Source organism: Onychostruthus taczanowskii, unplaced genomic scaffold (assembly GCF_017590055.1).
Source record: "Onychostruthus taczanowskii isolate IOZ18803 unplaced genomic scaffold, ASM1759005v1 scaffold5, whole genome shotgun sequence".
NCBI classification, from domain to species: domain Eukaryota; kingdom Metazoa; phylum Chordata; class Aves; order Passeriformes; family Passeridae; genus Onychostruthus; species Onychostruthus taczanowskii.
Window position 1 is genome coordinate 295,013 of NW_024502568.1, and position 26,058 is coordinate 321,070.

The window sequence follows — 26,058 nt, forward strand, 5'->3', positions numbered from 1 at the left end:
AAAGAAAGCAGTTGAGTAAATAGATGTATCAAATGAAGTACCTCTTGTGCCTGCTTCCAAAATAAACTGGGAATAATGCTTTACACATTTTGTCTCCTTTAACTCTACAGGCAAGCAAGAGAGGAAGCATGGATTAACATCTAGTGATTTCTAGGAGCTCAGATTCCTGTGTGCTTGGTCTGACTGACAGGCACATGTGGCTCAAGTGCATCTGGAAATATATCATTGGTGAAATTTGGTCGGGTAAATATAGCAGGAATGGGTTGTCAGGGCAGGAGACAGATTGTTCTGGGAAAGGAAGTGCTGTCTGTCTGTTGTCTTGTAACAATTTCCTATATTTCTGAGACATACCTATTTCTTTCAGTGTAACTAAGGTAACAGCAGGCTCTGACATACTTGCTGTGTTCTGCTCTCCTATGTTCTTATGGTGGAATTGCTATCAGAAATGATAAAATTGGTGGGAATGTGTGTAGAGAACTGATACCAATATTTTCTATGGTGTTTAAATAGTAGCGCCACACACTTTCTTCTAGTTTAAACTCCCTTTGAAAAGAGGCAAGGACATAAAATAGGAAAAGTAACACCCAGAGTTTCAGGACATGATTATATTGAAGAAACCTGACCTCTGCTTAGGTGCAAAATTGTTTCTAGGCCACATTGTTTCTAAGCAAGCAAGCAACCAACCAAAAAAAAACCTACCAACCTCTTCCTTGAAAATGGGCTGAGAAACAATATTCTAAAATTCTTGTCTGTATTGGCAGTTGATACATAGGTAATGAACAGGGATAGAAGAAGCCAATCACAAGGCTTTTCTCCAGCAAAAGCTGATTGGCAAAGCCATAAAGCTTCCTGAACTATTGTGATATTAGTTAAAGTCTCAACACAAATCATACTGTTTGGGGAGAAAATGGAACCAACTGTGCTAGAGAATGGCCTACAGAAGTCTATGCAGGCATACCAGTATAGACTGTATTTTGCACAGAAAGGCATAAAAGTGGCAATGACAATTGAAATTGTAACAGATGCAGGCAGTAGCAAATGTAACAGTAAATTACAGATTTTTTGCAGTTTATCAAGGCAAGTTGGAGATGACTACAGATTAGAGTTAGTACCATTTGCAGCATTTTCCTAGTGCAGTGGGCTATTTTTTTCATCAGCTTGATCAGGAACATATTGAAGATAGGAACCCTGATAATTTTGTGTGCAGTAGTTGTCTGTGGTTAGTTGCTGGTTCTGTTGCCTTTTCTGAGAGGTTACATGCTGCTTCCCACCGTAGTGAGCTCAGTCTGGTGCCCTGTGATGTGGCTGTGTCTGGGGTGGGGTGAGCAGCCAACAGGTGCACAGCATACCACGCAAATGTGGAGGCAGGGAATTTGTGTCCAAGGGCATTGGGGGTAAATAACTGTAGTTGTGAAAAGTATTATATGAATGCTAACATTTTCACTGAACAAGAAGTCTGTTCCGAAAACTGTCTCACAAACTTCCATATAATAAGCTTCAATTTCTATGCTCAGAAATCTGAAGACCTTAACTGGTGATGAATTTTCTTTGGCTTTTAGGAAGAAATGGATATTTTGCTGGAGGATGTAACTGATTCAGACTAGATGTTGTCCAAAAGCTTTCTGTAGTTACAAGCAGTAGGATAACAGATGGGATTCTCTATTTTTTCAGTAAAACCTGCTTAAGTTAACTATTTTGTCAGTGTACAGTGTTCTTCAAAAATATTTGTAAGCCCCCGGGATTCATTTTTTATTTCTTGTGATTGCACCAGATCCAAATACTGCATGTCATGATATAGGCAGGGATAAAGCCTTGCCATTTCTCATTCATAGTGCCACTCAAGACTTGTTGCAATTTACTAGCTGTGTTACATAGCACACCTGGCTTGCCTAGGCCTTTTGCAATGTAAAATTCAGCAGCAGGAACAGTTTATTATGAAAAAACAAATAATCAGTGTTTAACTTATCGTTATGTTACTATCTGCCTGCATGTCTCTTATTGAAGGTGTTCCAGCTTCCAGCAATTGAGATTTGAAGTCTACTTTGTAGAAGCCTCTGTTTCTTTCAATGCTGTTCTTCAATGCCCTTTAAATCTAGTTTTTTATTCCATTTTATTTTTCCTTTGCCATTCTCACCCTGAAATAAAAGTGAAAGGGCTAAACTTCATGTTTCAGGTGAAATTTCACATCAAAAGACACCTTCATTCTGTGATCATCGGGTACCAGTATACTGTTGTTTGTTTTACTGCATCAGCTGTCAATATATATGACAACAAAAGACTTCTTAATCTGGTGTCTAGCAGCAGAAATTAAATCAAGCATAACTTATGTTCAGAATATATTATCTGTTGTTCCTTCCCCCAACATTTGCATCAGTTTTAAAATAGCAGAATTCTTTCCTGAACCGAAGGCAAGAAGCTGAAATATTCTACAGTGCATTGAAGTGTTTTAAAAGAATCAGACTGTGGTATTAAAAAGAACTGCAGTTACTTACATTTGAAAGAAATCTAGAAGAACCAAAGCACAAGGTAATTATTTGTAAAGGGCTTTGAAATTGTAAAGTGTTATGCGCAAGAACTATGGAGTAGTATTGGAAGGTATATGAGAGAAAGTTTTGGACCTGCTGTTTTGAGGAAGGTGAGTAAAATACTTAAAACTCTTCCATTGGAGCATTTTCTGCAGGGGTTTCTTCTGGGACCATTTTTCGATTTTAAGAATGGCTCTGCTCTGGATATGTCCTGCATGTCTGCACGATGGCTGTAGAATTACTTTTAACTGTGATCTAGCTGTGTTGCTAGGTGTTGTAAATAGGAAGCATTTAATCCCTGTAAGTGTAACTACTCTGCATTCTACAGTTCATTTGCAACTGTCTAGTAATACTAAAGCACATGGTATTTAAGACTTTTTTGTGATAGTAAATGCTGAGTTGCTTACCTGTTCTCATAATCCCAACTGTTTAACTGTATGAAGAAGATAGTTTTTTCATTTGAAGCCTTTAAACTGTTTTACTCTTGCATCTGCTAATTCTGGGACAAGAATGCACATCATTACATGAAGAAAGGAGTAACAAGGAAAATGAAGTTATATGGAAGCTAAATAGCAGCGTAGTTACTTTGTTCTTGATGTCCTTTTAGGTGGTAAATTTGTGGGAAGGGAGTTGATGATAATTTCTTTCATGTGATACCTTAGTGTCTGGTGTGTTCTGAGCTGGAATTTCACTTAATGAAAATCACGTGAAGTATTAGCTTAACTTAGTCTTCCAGTCTGAGCCCACGACCTTTAGCTGCACAGAACCTTATTGGTTACATCAGGCTATTGTAAAGTACTTATGCTGCAACCTTATTTTTGGTTCTAAAGAATCATTTAATGCTTAGAAATAGAAAAAGCAGTGAAAACAAGGTAGAACTTGAGACCAGCTGACAGACCTTTCATATGTACCTTATGCATGCATAGCTGAAGTTTGATATGTGAAGAAATTGCCTGAGTTTCTTGTATGGCACAAACAGCACTTAGGGCCCATGTAAATGCCACAGAATCTGCTTTGCAAAAATAAAGTTTTCCAATATTTTTTTAGCTTTGTCTTCCATGACTCCTGTTCCCTTTTTGTCTTTTGCTGTTACGTTGTTCATGCATTTTTTTTGCAGTCTGTTCCTTTTCTGCAAGCCTTTTCTGTGTCAAACTTAAAACTAATGTAACTTTACAATAAGAAGCCTTCTGTATTTGTCTGACACAGTTCTTCTCACTTCCCATTCTTTATGTTCCTTTGGACAGTCAGCACTGAGTTTTTGTTGGGCTTAATATAAAGAGACTTAGAAAGGCAGGTGCTTCTGGATTTGAATTTATGAGACTTCCAGACATGAGTGTCATATGTGCTTTTTTTTCTCCACTGTCTTCTGTAATGCTCTGTGGTCTGTAATAGGTTGAGTTGTAACATTCATTAAACCATTCCTCACATTCCCTGCTTTGAAAGCTTATCAGGACTGCTTTGATTTAGTTATCTGGAACAAAAAAAGCCATTTGTGCAGGTTGGAATGGAGCTCTGGAGCAATAATATATCCGAGATCAGATTCAGGTCTCAGTTGTATTATTCCTAGGGATTTATTTGCCTGTGTACACACAGGCAAAGAGTGGTGTGTATGGAAGACTTGCAGGAATGCAAATTGGACACATTTTGTTGGGACCTGTAGGGGATTTTCACTGGTTCATAATTTTTCAAAGGTTTGTTATACATCAGGCAGCCACTGCCTCCTCTTTAAACCTTTAAATCCCCCCTCTTTTTCCTGTTCTAAAGGTCAGATTTTTTTGACAACTGTGTGCAGGAACAAGATTTGTTAAATCCCTTCATTTTTATTCATACAAATACCAGTGTTTGGTGAGCAAGAGTTACCCCAGAATTCAGAAGCGCATAAAGCTCAGTACAAGCCTTCTGAACCTAAATTCAATTCAGAGATGCATCTCTCGAAACTGAATGTGCTGTCTGAATATTAACCCTTGGCACTGCACAGGGAATGCATGGTAGAAGTGTCATCTCTTTGTGTCACTTAGTGGGCAGGCTTCACAGGCTCTCTGGTATCATCTGAGCTGCAGAGCAGTGTCCTGTATCTTGTCCTGGATGCTCCTAGGCATAGGGCTCAGGGCTGAGGAGCTGCATGTCTGGTCGTGCTCATCTAGCATTAGTCCTTTCTGGTGAAACAGCAAAATTTTTGAGCCTTTGTTCTGATCCAGTCAATGAAGTAACTGAGTCCCCAGTGTGAAATCCTCTTGAACTATTGATATTTTGGTTTTACATGCAACTCAGCTTTGAAAAAGCTATGTGATGGGATGTTGATCTTTGGGATGTGAATGAAGACTGGGTATCCTATCCCCTTTGTATAAGGATGACTGACAGTGGTTTGCTTCCTGGAGAGCTAGTCTTAGAGTGTCATCAGTAGCTCTGAAGTCCCCATCCTTACCTTTCTTCAGTGTGGGTGAAGAGAAGAGGTTTAGGAGTGGGAAGTTCCTTTTCTTACCCAGAATAGCTTCTGTAGACTAAAGCAGTTGACAGATGAGGTCTGGCAGGCATACTGCAGTGTTTTATACAATATTGTAAATCATTCCGATAAGCAAATTGTTAAGCTGGCAGGGTGGAGTTCTTGTGTTTAAATTACCAATTAAAAAAATCTCTCAACACTGGGACAATGGTCATGAGTTGTACTTTTTTGTCATCTGTTGAATTTCATACTGAAGTGGCTGGGGAGTGGCCCTATGTTTGCTTTGTTTAAGTGTCTAGTAGCAGTTGATGATTTTGAAGGAAGATGGACAGCTGTAAAGTCTAGGCTGGGCAGGATCTTTAGTGCTTGTTTCATTCCAGTGGGATTCTCCAGAGTCTATCTGCTCCTCAGTTTTACCTGTGCATTTTACATCTGTCAGCATGTCTGTGCTAGTGGGGAATAAGAACTGTGACCTTAACCACTGTCACTGTATTTATATATGTGTATGTATCTGTTGTTGGATGCCCAGAAGCCGTTCAGCTTCCATAGCACATTTTGTGTAGAGGTATGCACAAAGCAGTTTTGTTAGCTTTGGTTATGCTGAATTTTGCCAATACAATATCCACCTGCACCCAGTACAGATATGCACTATCTTCACCATCTGTGTCTTACAGTTCCTTTCCATCACAGCTAGTGACACAGTCTAGATAACTTCAAGAATGTGTTTCCTGTGTGTTTTTTGTGTATAGATGCAAAAATCTAGGACAGGGAGGAGAGTTTAGAGATGTTTTCATGACTTGGCATGTTTACTCGATTTAACATGCCTGAGACAGCAGAAATAGTTAGGCTGGGATCTGGTTTTGTGGAGGAATAAAGAAAAATATCAAATATTTTAGCACAAACCACTGTCAGCTTGCTTTAATATTAATGTCTTTGTTTTTTAAGCTACAGTAAAAATGCTTCTCTGGATATCTTCTGCAGCTAGCCTAGAGTTTTTGCACTGGGTTAAATTTAGATTGGCTAGTAGATGCAAACTTACCTGGTTGCTTCTTGTGAAGTTCTCAGTGTCATGGTGAGAGTGGCAAGCAGTTGTTTTGGAGCCCTAGGGATTGACCTCTGAGGCTGTGCCTATAGCTACTGTTTAGAAAAAAGGTCTTGATGCTGACTGACCTCAATGCTAGATTACTATTTCATCCTTGAGTTTGGTGTTCTGTAGCAGAACGGTGATGGTCAAAAGTGTTTTATTATGTTGTCTCCTAGCCAAGTGAGAATGCTGAAAGGCTGGCTAAGGAAGAAGCATTTTGGCGACTACTTAAATAATGTGTTAACTCATCACCTCTTGTGTGCAGATGGCTTTTGGCTGCTAAGTGGAGAGATGTAGGAGGCAAGGATGACTTGAGATGGACACCAGGCAAAGCAAGCCTGCTTGTCACTGTGCTTAGTGGCTGTATGGCTGTGTTTTTACCCCTTGTTCTTAGAGTGGGCAAAACCTGCATTGTGTTCCATACTGTCCAGGATGAGAGAGGTTGTGTATGGGGGCTGAAGAAAAGGACATAGTCTGCTTTCTCAATATAACAAGACAGCTAACACCACCTTGGAAAAAGACCTGGTCTGTGGAGGAAGGATGTTCAAACAACATTGCTAGAATAGCTGAAGGGTCTGTAATGGAATCTGTTGAAGATTAACCTTGGTGCTTTATAGGCAAGCCAGGCCTTCAGAAGGGTTTGACCCTAGTAACAATTTGAAACGTAAGGTCATGGTTGATCAGTCAGAATGAGAGGGAGGGGAAGTAAACTGTATAAAGCTTGTCATCCTTGGTGATTGCATTAAGATACTTTGGTATCTCAGAGACTTTTCCTTTTTTCTTTTCAATGATCAATGTAAATGCGGTACACCCAACTTTCTGGAGCCTCAGAAAAATGGTGGGGAAGTCCATTTGGCAGGCATCAAGGTAACAGCTAAGTAAAAAGGCATGAATAAGATTAAAACAAAACAAGAGGTAATTGCCTTTTGTATAGATAACCTGGCCTGTAGAGTCTTGATTATGCTGATAATATAGGCCAGATGTGACTTGAAATAAGCCATGGGAGAGAAGATGATTTCAACATGGATAATGAGCTGTCTGGAAGCATAATGGATTAATCTGTTAATGTGTTAGAAAAGAGGATTCAATTTATTTCAATTAGATACATAATTTACCTCTTTTGAGTAACTTTTTCCTGTTGCCTTTCTTGAAGAATATTTGGAATGACACCCTCCACCCACTGCTTTCTGAAAGACCAACGAGGAGGTTTCCTTGGTGGTTAAGTAAAATTCAGAGGCTGCCTGATGCGATTTAGCATCTTTCTCCTGATAGTATCTCTTAACTGTTTGGCGATGTTTTGCATGTATTGAAAGCATTTAAAGAGTGTCTTGTAATTTTCTCTTCTCTTTTGAATGTTGAATCACATTAATGAATCCCTTCAATTGTTAGTAATAGATGTCTGTAAAGAAAAACGTGGTGTAAACGGTTTTTTAAAGGTTGTTGTTTCAGGGTTCATGGACTCATAAATAACTAGGTGTAGAAAGGATAGTAGTAAATTTTCTTTTAGCCAATCACGTAACACCAAAGGTTTCAGTTTTAAAGGTTTGTGATTTATTGTGGTGTTTTTTTGTTTTGTTTTGGGGTTTTTTTGGGGGGAGCTGTTGGTGGGTTTGTTTTGTTGTTCTGTTTGTGTTTTTTTTTTAGTTTAGGCTTTTTAATAACTGAGCACTTGATTTCTGTACATAAATCAAACTATTAAAATGCTAGCATAATTCTTGCTGCAGCTCGTGTTACCTGGATCAGAGACAAGTGTACAATTCTGATACATATGTGGGCTTTGAAGTACTTGTGTCTGGAAGCAAAGAGGTAGTCTGTTAGGATTAAATGTTTTTATCTGTGTAACCTGGACTGGAAGGAGCAAAAGATTTCCAGGTTTCCACGAGACTTGAGGCAAATAGTAGTGATTAGTAGAAGTCATTACAATGCTGTGCTTCTGAGCTGCTGGTTAGGAGCTGTAAATCTGGCCAGTTAATGGCACTTTAAACAGGGAATGACAAGTTTGGCTTATGCCTGGTGTGAAAAAGGTTGCAACTGTTGCCCTGCTTCAACAGCTTTCAACAATATGCTGGGTGGATGGAGGGTCCCAGGCAAATGTAATTAATCAGGTTTGGGGTCTCTGGAGTGTTGACAGAAGCATTGTGTAGGATACAAAACCAGCTTCTGAACTGCAGCCGCTGGAGAGCTGGATTAACTCCAACATGTAGGGTTTGTAAGAGGCTGAATGGCAATTGCTTGTCTATTGGATTGCTACGTGGGGCTTGGAAATGAGAGATTCTAGCTTTGGTGGTAGTATAAATCAGACTACAGTAATTCTGATTGTGGTGGGTGGAGCAGTGGTGAAACAGGAACTTGGTTCTCCTGTAACATGTTCTGACCTTAGCTGGCCACACTTCCCTGCATCAGATGTGATGTGACTCTTTGCTGGATTGTGTATCCCCTGGTTCTGGATGGCACTTGTCTTTCATCTGCTGTTAGTTATAGCAAACAAATTCTAGCATTTGTGGAGCTTAATAATTTCTACAATAACCAAATCTGGCTTCACCATTCTTTGTTCATGCTGAGGGTCTTTTCTCACAATTTTTAGTTTCATTCCTTGTGTTTAGAGTGGTTGGTGGTATCTGAGCAGTCAGTATTCTACAGCTGCCTGTTCTTTTACTGAACAAGGAGAGTTTCCTGTTTGCAATTTGGCATTCACATTTTTGAAGCTTGTATAAGAACTACCTTGAGGAGGAAAAAGGTGATGTGAGGGACTTTTTCTTCATAGGAAAATCCAGTCTAAAGACTGAAATATGGGACCAGTTTGTGTCAGAAGAGTACTTACTTTACTGCCTTGCCATTGCAAGTAAAGAAACTGTCTGATCTAGCAGTGTTTCCTTCCTCTTCAACCCCAAATAATTGTAACATGCCAGCTTTGTCAGGACAAATACTAACTGCCATTTCTTCCTTAAGGCTCAATTTAAAAAATGAAGGCTAGGATTTAATTGCTTTCCTTAGTGAATTGCTTGTCACTATATTCTCTGTGAATGTTTGGGGTCACAAGTATAGCATGGATTTCTAAGAATTTCTCAGTAAGCTTCTTTACACTGCAGTTGATTAAAAATGGAGATGTAGGGGTTTTGTCTTGAGCTGACTTGGGTTATAATGGAAGATCACTTTTTCAAACTTGGTAATAGGAAATCTAACTAACCTAGATGCAGAGGCTTTAAAAAAGTTGTCCTTTAGTGACCTGAAACTTGTGCAGAGTGAGCTGTGGATGGATACCTGAAGGTAACCTTTTACAGGATGTAACAGTTGCTCTGCCTGAGCAGCCAACTTCTCTGCAGAAATTTCATGTTGTTTTAAAGGACTTGGATGTACTCACCAACAGGTAAATTCATATTTAAAGGAATGGAAGCTGGAAAAATCACCTTGTCAGTGTGTGTCTTAAATTTCGCATTTGAGAATATAAGGCTAAGGACACCAATATGTAACACATTGAGAAATACAAGGTTGAAAATATACAGCAATACTGTGTAATTGGTTGCAATTCATAATAGCTCAGATTTTGTGAACAGTAAAACTTTCGCCATGTTGAAATACAGAAAATTGTTCTGCTCTTAGTTCTGCCACTCATTAACCTTTTCTAACCCAGGAAATTATCATAGTATACAAAAGTTGATTAAACTAACCTTCAGGAACTGCCAATAACGCCATCATGTGATGTGGTGAATGGAATGTGGCAAATAGCTGATGGGTTGCTGTGAGGGGCATTGGATATGGGCCCTGTGCCTCTAAAAATTAGGCAGCTCTATTAAAACAGTCATGCGTTAAATAACACATCACCAGGTCCCTTTGTGTTTCTTTATTCTCATCAGGTGTCGGAAACCATTAGGATCAAAGTTTTCCTTTTCAGTTAGATAATAGGCATTATGAAGTGGAGGAGAGAGAAGAGATGAGTGAGGCCAGCAGCCCTGGTACTGATTAAGGGTACCTTCCTAATTTAATTTATTGTTTTTTTCTAGACAGAATCAGTGGTTTGCCTGTGTACAGCCTGCAGGCAATAGAAATAAGTTTTCATTCTAGTCTGGAGTGTCAGTAAGGTGTTTTGTAGCACTGGACAAGTATGGTAGGCAGACTAAGTAATGAAAGGAAAAGTGTGAGATGAAGGACAATGTGTAAAAGTAAAGATAAGTATGTACTTTTGCCCTCAAATTAGAATTCAACAGGTGATGTTTTTTCCACTCTTCCTAGAGTTTCTAAAGATTATTGTTAAATTAGATGTTCAAATGCAAGTCATGCAGAGGGTACTACAATAATATGTTTATTTATGCATGAAAATACCCAGTTTTCTGTTCTCTTTGCACTATTGTTGTATTGTGTGCAAGTAATTCCCCCCACCCTGAGCCCCTTCTGTAAGCAATCACTTTACTCCCCACTAAAAATTTATCCATACTTTAAATGTTAATTTTTTAAGGGAGAAGGTGATTTTAAAGCACAGCAGCTTTTCTGCATAATACCATGTATAGATTATCTTTCTTCTGTTTATCATAGTTCATTTTGAAAGTTAGTTTTGAATAGTAATGTGTAAACAAAACCCTAATGACTGTCTCATTCTTATTCATTAGGTTGTATCCCTTCCTCTGGCTTAGAAAAGAGGTGATTGAGTAGGTATTGGTGGGTCATCAAATTGTACATTAATGCTTTCCTCTGATGTCCTTTGTGTTTGCAAAGAGGACTGAATGCCTCCTCTTGTGAATTTAGAGGGATTTAACTGGAACTGGGAAACAGATATTCTACTTCTTCAGCATACATCCAAGCAGTTCTGCTTCTGAATTATGAAGTAGTATTGCTTTGATTTTTAGGAGTAATTATCACTCATACCATGGTTCAGCTGCAGATTTTTATAGGCTAATGGGAGCAGAATAATTAGGAAGAATTTTGACAGTCCCTATTTCCTGTTACAGGGAAGGATACTTGGATAAAAATAATGCACATTGAGTGGGTAGGGAATTTTCTCCCCCTAGCTTTTAAAATTAATTACTTAAATTGTGAGGCAGTTGTTTTCCTTACCAAAACAGTTATTCCTCCATTTATACATTTGGAAAAAGGAACTACACAGAAAATTAGTTCATCTATTGCACAAAAGTCCTCCTTAAGTTATGACTTACAATCAGCTCCAATATAGTGGAGTCCATTTGTTCTCAAATTTTTGGCTATAGTACATTGGGAATCTGAAAAGCAACAGTTTCAGCTTTGTAATAAATGCAGAACTGTATTCAACAGTGATTTCAATGAAAATAGTTCTTAGGAATCTGGTGAATAGTTGTACTCTGCCCCAGATTAAATGAAAGTTGTGAGCTACTGCTTTAGCATATTCTCTTTAATAATATTATCCATACTTTGATGGCTCTCAGAAACTCCATGTGTGGTTGTGAGGCACTGAGCGTGCATAAATGTTTCAGTTTAAAGTGACACAGGGCAGAGAGAGGAAACACTGCTGCTACTTTACAGATATGGGTATTGAAGTACAGAATTAATTTTCCAGGGTTTCTTGGGAACTCTGTTGTACACATCTTGAAGATTTATATCTGTGTCTCTTTTAGAGCTAATGTGGTGTCAAACTACAAAGATAGCTTTTTCTATGTGACTTCTTCAAGTCCATTGAAATGAGAGATTTCCTTACTCTGTTTTTACTTTTCATTTTGTGTTTTAACTTAGCCAAATAGGGAACTAAAAATACGAGATGAAAATGAAATTCACACACCTGTGGTTTTCCACTCCCATTTTTCTCTGAGACTGTAATTTTCTTTGTATTTAGGAAGCAACTGCAAGAGAGTTCTGGGCAGAGGAATTCAGTAATTTGGTTTTTTGTTTTGAAATATTGTCTAGAGAGGCTTTAATAATGTTATTATTCTTAAAGGTGTCAGGTCTTTGTGGCAGTGTGGACTTGCAGTCAGTCACGTCTATTCTGAAGTATTTCTGTTATAAGGGACAGTTATTACTCTGTATTATATTTTGTTGAACTGTACTAAGTTTTTCTGAGCCTTTTGAACTTGGTTTGTTGATGTAGTGCTGTGAATGCACAATGCTAGAGAAGCAAGTCTCCGAGTACATCCTAAGCAGATGGTGGAGAAGTAAGAGTTCTTTAACAGACATTCTTAGCTTTTGAGCAAAGTAGAGATGGGAATGGTGGAAACTTCTTTACTAGTAGCAGGTTTGGGGCACCGTTTGTTTTTTGTCATGTTGATCAAAGAAGGAAATAGAGCAGTTCTCATGGCTGGAAGATGAAGACTGGACTCTGCAACAGCTGTGGCTTCTGCAGTAATTTCCTGCTGTCTGGCTCATGCTCTGTATTAGAAGATGACAGCACTGGGCAAACTTGACTCATGAGCTAAAAACAATCTAAGGTCATCCTGGCATAGGCTTTTTGCACTTGTGATGGGAAGAAAAGTTTTGTGAAGCTTTGACATTATTACTGATGAACTTAATAGTGGAACGGCTGGACCTGTTTTACTGGGGCTGAGTTGCTTGTGTTGAAGTGATTGGTGTGAGCTAGAAATAGCACAGTGTCACACCTCACCAGCATTTACTCTGTTGCTTTGGGACTGTGGATTCACTGAGGGAACGGCATCTTGGTGAGATGACTGTGCCTCCTTCCTGATAGGTGAACATGCCAGATGACTTGTATGGAGTCCTACCTTGCCCAGACAGAAGTCTGGAAGCATCTAAAATTCTAAATATAAATTCTAAAATACTTTTCATTCATTAATTCATATGCAGCCATGGTCAGGGAAAGAGGTGGCTGAAAAAAAGATGCCCATATAGGATTTAAATTTCAGGCCTGCCTTCTGAACATCCAGAAGCACAGGTATAAACTAAAATTCTTTCTCAGCTACTCAGTAGCCTTTGTAAGATTAATTATACCATTTTGTTTCTGCTATCGCTTTTCACTGATATATTGCACAATTAAAAAAAATCAAAGTGTGTTTGGAGAGAGACCAGTCTTATTTCCAGAATGCCTCCTTTCTTCACAGCTGAGCCTGAATTCCCACTACAAAGCCTAAACCCATTCTTCCTTGGTTTTTTTGTTTCTTCTGTGACTCTACAGAGGACTTTTGCTCCTGGGACTGGTTGTTTGGCTTTTTTAAGCTTAATCACTTACACTCAGAAAAGGAGGAGGGGGTTGTTGTTCTTCACCTACTGCTGTTGTCCCTGGCCTGTTCTCACTGAGGATTTGCAGAGATGATGGCAGCTTTGTCATGAACAGCAAAGCTGCCTCCTACTGACGTGAGCTCGTGTTGGTTAGGCTTTGCAGACTGATGTGCAACTTGGGCTCTAATCGTATCTGTTGTCAAGAGAAAGCTCCATCTGATTTCTGCGCCTGATCAGTCACTGACTGATATGACAGCCCATGTGTCTGAAGTGTTGAGCAGCAGGTAAGTGCTGACACTTTGATTGGTCAGGCCACAGTTTGGGGATTGACAGCAATGTCTGCAATGACGTTGGAAGAGCAGCCAAGAATTTACTTTGAGTGGACAAATGGGATTAGTTACTATGTTTAGCTGACATTAAGCTATAAATTATCTGAAAGGTGGAAAGAAATTCCACTCAGAGTTCATGTAGAATTTCCATTTACTAATCTGGCTGCACTGAGCCTGAATATTTATAAGGGTCTTCCTTTACCATGTTGTATATGTTTTTGATGGATGTTCTCAGTACTTAATTTGTTACAACATTTAAAGAACCCAGTTAGAAATCAGGCCTGGCTGTGTAAAGTCATACATTTAAGTTCTGAGACGCTTACGTTATATTACTCTTGTTCTGAGAGCGGCCAAGTATTTGCTTAAAATTAAGTTGTTAGGTGTTCGTGTTTAGGGTTGTGGAGTTTCCTTTTATTAATACTTTAGTGTTTAATGGCTGTTTTATCTAATTTTTCTCTTTAAAGTATTTGCAGCCACACAATTATTGCAGTCATTCTTAGGTAGTTCTTCAGAGGTGGAAAACAGTCTGCCATGCTCAGCTCTCTGAAGAGAAGACAGATGGCCGTTGATGCTGTGTACGCCTCTCCAGTGTCTGATATCTGCTCGTAAAAAATTCATTTAAGCACTGAGCCATTTTTTATCTGTTAATGAAGTTACCAGACTCTGAGACCACAGTTTGAGTCTTGAGGAGTTTTATTCCTAATACTCAGCCACCTTTCTCAGCAGAAGTCAGTCATTACTTACTCTTCTTAGATGAAGTATGTAAAGCAAGTGTATAGCAGAGCTAACATCTAGGTGTCACAAGAACTTGCTTCCAGGGCGATGCTTGTCACAATCCCTAGATGATGGCAACTTTCTTTGTCCGGTTATAGTAGACTTTTGCCTCTTAGTCCACCTTTATGCAATTCACAAGTTTAGGTTTTTTTGGGTTTTTTTTCTTGTCTAATAGTTGTTTTTTTTTAAATGACCTCAAACAATAAAATTTTTTAATTCTGTTGATTTGTCTGTAATTAGGTCTGACGGAAAATACTAAGGGGGAATACTCTAATCTCTGAAGAACAGGGAGTAAATATAACATAACCATTAGCTTTAATAAAAAGGTGTTTTGTTAGTTGATTTCTACCCATTGCTGTTTGTGGCAGGAAGCTTAGTTTGTTGTATTAAAATGTTATGCAAATTTTACTTTAAGCTGTTGTATATGACTGCTTTGTCAATTGTTTAGTAATTGTGCAGCCACAATTCCTGTTTAAAGTTGCCTTTAGAAGAAGGAATTTGTGTACTGCTCTGCAAACTTTGGCTGGCCTTTTATGTTGCAAAGATTTTGTCGCTGAAAAAAGATAGGTTTTGATGGTTATAGCTGGCAGCTGATGGATTTGGGGTGGCTGGAAGGCTGTTTTTCTGTGACATATCTCTTTTGTTGAAACTCTTGCTTGCCCTTTTTCATACCATATTTCATATAGGTTTAATTTCGTGTGTGCATTTTGAAGGATGCCCATTAGTTTGAGTGAAGATGCTTGAGGAAGTCTCATGGAGCAACTGAATAGGAGAGAAAGGAGAAGAGGCTGCCTGTGCTTATGGTGGACAGGTGGCATTTCCTTGCTCTATGTATTTGATTTATCTGTGCTTATAGTACTGGTGAATACTAATAAAACAGTTTAAAAATTGGCATGTTTCAGCATGCAACAATTATAATTCTGGTGTCAATGTACCGAATTTTAGAGAGATTCTTGATACATTTCTGACTAACATGGTATTCAGAGTACTATAAATTTATGAAAAATAATGAAATTTTTCATTTGGTGCTTTTCAGTCATTGGTTATCTAAACCTTTAGTTGTTCAGACAGAGCAGTTAGAAATGACCAGCATGTGTATGCCCTATATGTGTTTCCAGTGCAGAACTTGATGGTTAGATCTACAGACAGGTAAAATCTCAGAGCTTGTCATTATGCATCTCTACAGGCTTAAAGCAGTATTTGCTTTCAAGTGTAATGCAAAATTTGCCATAAATAAAAGAATGGAAGGCTCAGATAATGGTTCACACTGTAGAGTTAGTTGTATGCAGGTGTTAGTTTTATCAAGGGTTTTCAGTACTTTTTGCGGGTGATTTTGAGTTCATGAAGAATACTTCTTCCCTATATGAAGTTCTTTGAATTGCTGTTATTTTTCTTATTTGCTCATGTAAATTGCCATCTATCATAAAGGATACTAAAGGTGTACTCTAGCCCATTAGCTGCTTGAGGTTTGTATCTATGTTTCTTCCTCAGTTGCTGATGTCTTCCCCTTTTTTGAGAGAAGTTGATGTTGTTAAATTTATTTTGCAAAACAGGAGTGAGAACCCTTCTATGTAAGGCCATGTGTCAACAGTGAGGTGATCCAGACTTCACCATCTTCCTTAGGTGGTCTTCAACCTCCATTTTTAAAAAGTTAAAAAAGGAAGACCCAGAGAGCTACAAGCCAGTCAGTCCTACCTCTGTGCCCAGCAAGATCATGGAGCAGATCTTCCTGGAACCTAAAGTAAGGCACATGGAAAAAAAGGATGTGATTGGTTACAGAATGGCTGTACGAAGGGCAAATCACGCTTGAAAATTTTAGTGGCCTTCTACAAGGGGTTTACAGTGTTAAGGATAAGGGAAGAGCAACTGATGTCACCTACCTGTATTTGTGCAAAGTGTTTGACACTGTTCCGCATGACGTCCTTGTCCCTCATCCAGAAAAACATGGATTTGATGGATGGAACACTCAGTGGATAAGGAATTGGCTGCATGGTTGCTCTCAAAGTGTTGTGGTCAGGAGGTCACTGTCCAGGTGGAGACTGGTGACAGGTGGCTCAGTTGTCAGTGACAAAGCCCTCAGGGATTGGTACTGGGACTAGTGCTGTTTAACATTTTTGTTGGCAGCGTGGATAGTGGGAACAAGTGCACCCTCAGCAAGTTTGTCAATGACACCAAACTCCATGATGTGGTGAACACACTGGAGGGAAGGGATGCCATCCAAAGGGACCCTGACAGACCTTCAGATGTGGGCTGGTGTGAGGCTCATGGAGTTTAACAAAGCCAAGTTCAGGGTCCTGCACCTGGATTGAGGCAATCCAAACACAAATACTGTCTGGGAGGAGAGCAGCCCTGAGGAGAAGGGCTTGGGGTATTGGTTGATGCGAAGCTTGAGGTGACCTGGAGAATGTGTACCTGCAGCCCACTACCAAAAGCAGTGTGGCCATCAGGCTGAGTGAGGGGATTGTGCCCCACTACTCTGTGACACCCCACCTGGAGTGCTGCATGCAGCTCTGCAGTCCCCAGCATAAGAAGCACGTGGAGCAATTTGAAGGGGAGGCCATGAAGATGGTTAAAGGGCTGGAGCACTTCTCCTGTGAAGACAGGCTGGGAGAGTTGGAGTTGTTCAGCCTGCACAAGAGAAGACTCTGAGGAGACCTTACAGCTCCTTCCACTACCTAAAGGGGCTGCAGGAGAGCTGCAGAGGGACTTTTGACAAAGGCGTGTAGCTGTAGGACAAGGGGGAATGGCATCTAACTGGAAGAGGAAGGGTTTAGATTAGATATCAGGAAGAAATTCTTCACTCTGAGGATGGTGAGGCACTGGTACAAGTTGCCCAGAGAACTTGCAAATGCCCAGTCCCTGGAAGTGTTCAAGGTCAGGCTGGATGGGTTTTGAGCAACCTGGTCTAGTTGGTGGAGTTCCTACCCATGGCAAAGGGATTGGAACTAGACAATCTTTCAGGTCTCTTCCAAACCAAACGATGTTATGATTTTATTTTTTTCAAGCTCTAGTACTTGAGCCATACTGCATAAAAATAATCATGTATGCAAATGCAATCATTTAGTACATGACTATTTAAAAGCACTCTGAAACTTTAACTATTAGAGGTGTTGGAGGCAAGTATTTCCACTGAGTAAAGTTTTCTCTGCAAACATTTTTCACTTAGACTAAGCCTTGTGAGTACTAGCTTGGGGCAGTAGATGAGACTTAATGTGTAAATGGTAAATTAATGTTCCCTTATATCTGTCTCCTTAGGGATCCCTTGATGATTTTTTAAACTTTTTTAAAACTATAAAATGGGTAAAGGCTTCCCCATGCACTTCCAGTTTCACCCACTACCTCATGCTGGCGGTAGATAGTCTGCAAAAAATGTCATTTGCTGGTGGATTGTTTTTCTGTTTATTGGAGGTGACATGAGCAGTGGGGCAGCGGCAAAGAGGCCGTGTTGCCATTGCTAAATATACATCCCTGACAGTCTGATAATGGGTTCCAGGAAGTTCACTGGAAAATTAAAACAAAGCAACATTTATAGCTGATTGAACTTGAAAAGCAGTTTTCATGTTGAATGGCAAATATGTGGACTTCAGCATTCCAGGAGACTGATGCAGCTCCACTGGATGGGCCTGACCTTGTGTGCAGAATGGACTGTGGACACAGCAGCAGGCAGAATGGCTTCATCTATAGAGGACTTCATGGGGAGGAAAAATTTGCTATCGTGCACAGAAATAGTTCTCACATACGCTTATATTTATACAGTGTCCACAGGTCTGAATAGCATCTTTCGTATGAGGGTTTTGCAGCCTGTTAGCACTACAAGAATGTCTGGTACTGGGACTGTCTTTGTCCCTGCCAAAGCACTAAAAATACCCTTCTATCTATCCCCTTTCTGAAGCTGTAAGCAGAGTTTATTTTTACTTGTTTTGTAAAATATGGCAAAAATTACAAATCATGTTCTCAACAGCAGTAAGTGGACTTGGGTATAGTCCATGTCTGCCTTTCTGTGTTTAAAAGGTGCCCCTACCCCCAAACGCTGGAAACTCAGAAAACAAATCAACTGAAAAGGTGTTTCATGCTTAATAATATTCAGTTGTTTTTGGTTTATGATAGACCAAACACTCCTGGAAATGAAACTTGTAAGGTAGAAGAAGAGTAGGTTTTTTTCTCACAACATTGAGTCAGCCAAGTTACCAGTTAGAGCTTTCACGGGTCAAACAGCAAGCTGCAGGCTGGATGGCTGACGTCCACTGAAACCTGGCTGCTAAAAGTAAATTTGATGAAGACTACCTTGTTTAAGAGAATCAGAAATAGAATTTGTGAGCGAGCTAGCTACTACAGGTTTTGAGTACCTATTTCAGATTGGACTAGAGTGAATGTTAAAAGATGACTAATGACTTCCATTTGGTCACAAGACTATAAGGTTTGCTACTTTGTTTCTTTTGGCTGATACTAGAAGGTTGCACATTCAGTGTTAAGGGTGTGTGTCCATGAAAACATGTCAAGTGCTCTAGCCTCTTGCAGTGTTAGAAGTTTGGCAGATATTACATTGATGTTGGACAAACCATGATGGTTTTTGTGGATAGCTTAAAATCTTCAGGCTTTTTTCTTTTGTGGTTTTTAATGATAATTTTGAATTGTGAGATTTAGAGCTCAGTCTTGTGACGTTTTAAGTATCAAACTTAATATATGTCAGTTTTTAAATCAGCTAAACGTTTAGAGCTGAAAACATGTAAACATTTATGTGGCTGTATTGTCTGTCTGGTTACTTGTCCAAAAAAATACATTCAGTGGTCTGCCTGTGTCTGAATGTGCATTTGGAATGTAAAATGTTTCATCCATTCCAAAATAGCTGGCCCACCACACAGAACCCTTCCTTGAGCATCTGCAATGGTTTTAGCTGCATGGCCTGTAGCATACCTTTATCTTTTAAAAGGTGCTTTGGGACTTCAGCTCTTTGACTGCTGAGGGCTAATGGAGTATAAAACTTGTGAACATTGCATGTTGTTAAGTCTTGAATTTTCTTTCCTTGTCGTTTTCTTAAAAACAAACAACTCCCCAAACCAAGCAAGACAAACAGGTGTAAGAGTGTGAGCTGAGTACTTCCTTGCTGCCATATATTTCTCACGTGAAAAAGCAGCAGATTGTTTACAAATACAGAGAATGTCAACTCCATCTCTGGTCTATTCTGCCTCTGGAAGGGTTGGACAGTGCCCTTAATGGAGCCCTTCTTGTCTGCTCGGCCGCATGTGATGCAACTCTACTTTGTTTGCTTGTGTTTAGTTTATAAACTTGGATGTAAACTGGCATGAGTCCCTCGCATCACTTATGTGTTAGTGTAACACAAATTCGAGGCTTTTTCTCTGTCATGTTTAATGTAGTGATCCTTTTCAGTTCCATTGCTTGCAAGCCACGTGCTTCCGAGTGTTGTACTGTATTCAGCTCTGCTCTGTGTTTGAGGAGGACCTGCTGAGCTGTTAATAGCTTGTGACAGGCCTGTGCTCCAGTTTAAACTGATCTGTCTTTTTTTGGTTTTTTTTTGAGGGTCTAGAGTTTTTCAGTGAAGGCAGAAAATACTGCTGACTCAACTCCCCCTTTTTCATCTGACGTTTTTACCAACTAGTCTCCAGACTGCAGCTGTTTGACTGACTCTTACTTGTTCTGTGGTGCTCTGAATTAACTGTGAGCTGTAAAAGGCCGATCCTTTTTCAACACTTAACAGCATCTAAATCTGCAGTACACTAAAACCGAACTTCTGGAATTTTATGCCAATGATTGAGGTTTATATTCTTTAATATCAGTGAAGTTGGGGCCAGGACCCTTGCATGGGGCTTTTGCTGGGGCTATGGAGTGCAGCATTTTGTCAGAAAATCAGTTTGCATCAGTCCATTTTTATGCTTTAGTTTAATATGAATGCTTTGGAAAAGGGCCTTTTCTCAATTTTTAATAACTCTTTCTGCTTGTAATGGTTATTCTGGCCAAGAATAAAGCAGTCAAATCTGTTGGAGTCTGACATCCTTTTTAACCTCGGTGCAGTGAGTTATCCTTTCAAATTCCCCTGCTGCTCTCATCCTCTCTGAACACAGCTCATTTTAGCTGTTAGTTCCACAAGCTCGTTTAAAATGAGTAATTTATTATGAGTAATGAGGTGTGTGCTTTTAAGTGAAAGAAAACAAATTGGCTGCTGTGCAAGCCTTTCAAATTCCTGAGTGTGCTTGGAGGTGTGGGTTACAGGAGAAGCAGATAGCAAGTGAAAACAACTCTATGCTGGGCTCAGCTGCTCAAAGTATTTGTGGTGTTGTGTGTTTATTTATGAGCCTGTCTTAGCTGGGGATTCGCTGCCCTGTATCCTGGTAGAGAAGACTCACAGGCAGAATGAGGAAGCCCTCATTAATCTTCATGCTCTTGTTTAGAATTTCTTGTGCTGCCTGCTGTGGCTTCTGTTGGAGCGGGGACTGGCCTCTCGCAGTGAATTGAAATGGCTAAGATTAATATTAATCCCTTTAATACTGCAGCTCATGATATAGTCATTAGGTGACTTGGAACTAATCCTGCCCACCTAACTAGTGTGATTTATTAAATACACATGGAGGATTTAGTGTGAATACAGCTTGGTAGAATAGGCATCAAATAAATACCGCTGTGTATCTGTGTTAATGCTGGCAGATTGGGACACAATTGCAGGACAGGCTAGGAAGAAACAGGAGTGCAAGGGATACTTATCACATGGTTCAATGGAGTTTACCTTTTTTGGATTAGTAGTAATGATTTTTCTAGCTGGACACAGCATGTGCCAAGAGGTAACTGCAGCCGAAATGAGGCTTAAGAAATAGAATTAATAGAATGGGGGAAGCACAAATGCATTTATATGCTGCATTCAACAGCAGAAATTGCTCAGCTTCCTTGCTGTACTCTGAGGAGACAGCAGATTGTCTTCATAGTCTGCCTGATCCTCTCAATGCAGGGCACCAGTTAACATTCCCTCTGCAAACATTCAAGGTGTAGAATAGGAAGACAGTTAATTAGTACTAAGCTAATGACCATTAACCTACTATTTCAAAGTAACAGAGGCTTCTTTTGCAACAGTCTGGAAAAATAGCTGGTCTTTTTTCCTTATGGGCATGATAGAGGTCTCTGTGGAATTGTTTTTGATGGACTATTTACTGGTTTTGATTAAGAAAGGATTGTTTAAAGCAATCTGAGCAGAAAACAGTGGTCTGGGTAAGTAGTGTCTGTGTACATAGCTCTGAAGGGATGACTTCCTGACCTCAGCCCTGGTGACATACCCATTTTGACATGGTAGGGAAGAGAGATCAAAGGTAAAGTTGATCCATTTCTAGATGCTGGAGGTAGAAGATTGTGAGAGTTTAGGAAATTATTTAAGTTCTGTCCAAACAGTGGCTATTAAAGCTGACAGGCTACAAGACACTGCACTGTGAGCAGCACAGGTTTCTTTGCTTATCGTCTAAGTAACCTTTGTGTGAGCTGAATTAGCCATGTAAGAGCTGGCAAGGAAAGATTAAAATCTTAAAATGCAAAGATTTTAAGCTCTTTATGCCTATCATTTGCTCTTTGCACTTCAAATCTTTTTAGTTAAAGCCACAAAATAGGGAGCTTTTCTTGAGATTGCTGCTTTTGAGATGCTTTCACTAGCTCACTCATGGAGAAAGGATGAAAATACAGATTCACTGTGACTGAACCAGTAGCTCTGAGCAGGTTGGGGAGTAAACCAGGTTGTGGCTGGGTTATCATTTCCAAAATGTGATGCCAAAGGGCACCAGAGCTGCAGGCTGGAGAGGCAGAGATGAGTGTGAGGGACAGAGCTGTACCTGACTCAACTTCGGAAATAATTTATTAGTATATTTTATTTTTCACTTAAATTTTCAGAAAAAAAATTGGGGTTCTATGTTTGAAGGCTACTTGAACGGAAGAGGAGTTATCTCTGTGGAAGGAGGACTTGCAGTTTTGTGCTACGAACTTGCTCAATATTAGTAACAGAACGTTGCATTTCAAATTGAAATGCTTACCTAGGCAGAGATTTGTAAGAACCTGTTTACGATCACACTAGTGTTGAAGAGATGAATTGTTCTGTGCAAGAGGATAGATAATATTGATCAAGTGTGAGCCAGCCTGTTGTTCCAAGTACAAGTCTGATAACGTTGCTCGTGTTAACTGTAGTTTTTCCAAGATTTTTTTTGCTTCTTCCTCCTCCTGAGCTTTATTAACCAAACCTTTTTTAACCAGCTTTGCTGCTTCCACAACTCCTACGTACTCTTACCTTTCTTTTTTGTAAACAAAAAAAAGGTCTGTACTTGTAATTTCTGCCCTATTTAGAAGACTTCTGCTTTTGAATTGAATTTTTTTTGAGATGTAACCTGATTCAGACCAGACTGAGATCTGTGTTGCTGGGTTGTTAGCCTTTAAAAGGGAACATAGGCCACCTCATAGTTTTTTTCTTACCTTTTGTCACTTGGGATCCGAGTATGAGGTTGTCTGATGCGTTAAGTGTTATTTGTTTTGTTTTGAACTATGTAATTAGAAAGCCAGAGATTTTAATTATGATGGTAGCAAATAATTTTTTATTTGAGTTTAAATGTCTGGCCTGTTTCAAAGAGGGGACAGGACTTTGCTTGCCTGTTCAGTTGTCTTTATCAGTCAATGTGGGAATACAGCTGTGACTTCTCATAAGGGATGCAAGGTCATGCACTAATTCTTTAGAGACCATATACAATTTCTGATGGAATAAATCTGGTTGTAGCTAAGGAAATTCAAAGTATGCTAAATATGAAGCTTGCTGAAATGTATGTTTTGATCTTTTACATTTGGGGGTTTTAGTTATAGGTTGTCATTGGTTCTGAAATAACATTGTCTAATATTAAATGATAAGATTGTCAAAATAATTGTCCTGTTAATGATTTATCAAATAAATGTTATTTCATGTATATTTTGGATTTTACTGAGCAATGGTAACAATGATGTTTTTTCCTCTCGGACCATGAGGCATCCTCATCCCAAGCCCCCTCCCTAGCACTGCTACAGTTCTTCAGTGGCTGTAAAAGGACAGAATAGAAGATTTGTTCTAAAGGTGGTGAAATTCCAGGCTGTCAGAGGATGTGTGGATCCTCCTATAAGTCCCATATCTTCTGGGTTGCTGAGTTGATTGTTACTCTGAAAACATACTAGAGAGCTAAGAAACTGCTAGGACTTAATAGAAATTAAAATTTTAATGTAGAACAGAACAAGATATAGTTCTTGCTTCTAAAAAGCCTAATAATGGGGAGGCAGGGAGGTTCTTCTGCTAGTTTACCTGCTGGCTGTTTATATGCTAGTCAAGTTATTTCTGAGTTAGTTGCTTAACTCAGAAATTTTCAGTTTAAATAGGCTGCAGTTGTTATTTCTATTTGTCTGTGAAAAGTACTTTATTTTGTCCTCATTGCTTACTGTTGAAATAGTTCACGTTTGTATATGCTGATGTTTGTTCAGTGGCTGAGAGTTATTTAGAGCACAGTGAGGAAGAAGAATTGGGGTTTTTTGTGTGTGAAAATGAGCACTGACTATGCAAGGAGTAACAGCGTGGCTTAGTGACTGTTAGTACAGTTACAGCAGGTGTAACTCAGCTGAGTCCTGTTAGAATGCAATCATACATTAATTTGTGTATTAAAAAGTAAAATGTAAAGAGTCTGATATTTTGTAAAGGCTCCTCACCAATGACTTTCTAAAACAAATCAATGCCTCTAAATTCAGTTAAAAAATGATATGTAGTGTTTTGAATAAAAGTATTTAGAATTAAAGAGAAATGGAAAAATACAGTTTTTTGTTTTGTTTTAATAGTTATAAGAACTTGGCTTCTTTATTAGCAAGGCAGCTGCTTGCACTTTCATGGAGAACCAGAAAATATAAGGGACTGCTTCCCACAAGGTTCCAGAAGATAATAGTTACTGAAGGAGGAAACTGTTAAAGTGGTTTAGATAATTAAGACAAGTTCCATTTTCTCCTTTCTCAGAGTTCAGTTTAGTGCCTGAAATTCCCAAAATTTAATGGACAATAACCCAAACTGAGCATACATCAGGAGCTTTCCCCAATGGTATAGTTAACAATAAATATTGATGTCTTAACTTTGAAGTCTTGAAGTCTTTCTTGCTAAGCAGCCACAGTGATCATCATTAACGCACATAAGTGAAAGAGTGAAGACTGCACTCTGATCTGTTTTTGAGTAATATCTTCCTTCCCCTGGTATGTTACATGAGATACCTTAAAATGAACAGCTGAGTGGGTTCTTCAGTCTTTGTCTGGCTTTGATGGCCTCCAGCACTGGAAGCCAAGGGTAAAACCTTGAAGTCATGGTAACTTTGATAATTAATTTTAAAGTTGTTTAAAGTATGTTTAAAGTATCATTGAAGTTTCATTTTTTTTTTTTTTCAAGTGGGCCACTAGATCTAAAGGATGGAAGTACTTAGCAGAAGACAAACCCCTGGTAATCACTGCATTTTCTTTGGGTCTGCAGAATTGCCCAGAATAGCAGAATGGCCGAGGCTGGAAGGGACCTCCTGAGGTCTTCTGGTCCAGGCAGCCTGCTTAAGCAGAGCTGTCCAGAGCTGGTGGCTCAGGGATATGTCCAGGCAGCTTTTTACCATTTCCAGGGGGGGGACTGCCTATCAAGATACTTTGAATTATTGGAAGCCCACCCACGCCCCTGTATCTGAACTTCTTCCACTGTGTCATGTTGGCACTTAGTGGTCTTTTAAGTAGTTAGTTTTTCGTAGTGTGTGGAAACAGTTTTTCTTTAAAGAAATATTTTTGTCATTTTCTTAGCCGATATTTAACAACATTCAGTGAACAGTGTAGGCAGCCCTCCACCCCGAGGTGGAAAGGAATGTATCATCAGAGTTTCTAGGGTCTACATTCAGTTCTGTAATCTGTGACATTTAAAAATTAGGTGCAAGTGATGGTTGGGACAGGAAGTACAAGCCACTGTCAGTGTAGTTAAAGGAATATAAATAACAATATAAAAGAGAATGCCTGATTGCCATTCAGCCTAAGAAAATAAGCTCGCAAAGTACTTTAGTTTGATGTGATGTGAATTATGGATGAATCATGGCTGTTTTACTTGGAGTCTTGGTTAATTTCATTGAAAGAGGACACTGGGGAAAGATGGGTTTAGAGGGATTTTTTGTTGTGTTTTGGGGTTGTTTGTTTAGTTTGTTGCTCTTTATTGTTTTAAAATTGGTATGTCTATTCATGAACACAACTTGGAGCATGAAGGTAGGTACTTAAGGTCAGATGGGACATTTTTTACATATTGATGGTGAGAGCAAGTGATTAATACCTTGCTTTGAGGGTCTTGTAACCTTTTAAGTTTATGCAGTGAAATGGATAGTGAGTGATTTACTGTAATCTGCTAACCCTGCATTTGCTAGTTCCTGTCAAGGAGGGATGGTACAAAACAGTCCTTATGTATTTGAACAGAACTTCTTAGGCATTTAGGAAATAAAGTCAGTAAACCAGATAAAGACTAGTATAGTTCAGCAAAGTCTTCCCTACCTGCCACCTTCTTAAATATGAATGCATTATAGAAAAGGGCAGAACAGAAGTTTTCTGTCCCTACCCAGCAGTGTTGGGCGTCTTGGAGTGATCGTGTCTCCTTCTCTCTCTAGATATTTTGTCTGCCAGCTTTCTGCTTCTCCTTGTGTAGTTTGGTGAAAAACATGTTTTGAGGAGAAGGAAGTGTTTTTCTATATTTAATCTATTGCTATTTATTAATTATCTAGGGATAATAGG

The 26,058-nt window shown here is 39.2% G+C and overlaps 1 protein-coding gene across 5 annotated transcripts in view; it reads left to right on the forward strand.

Moving 5' to 3' along the window:
- The window catches only part of GBF1 (golgi brefeldin A resistant guanine nucleotide exchange factor 1), a 103,567-nt gene that overhangs the window by 19,446 nt on the left and 58,063 nt on the right, over positions 1–26,058 (forward strand). The window lies entirely within an intron of this gene.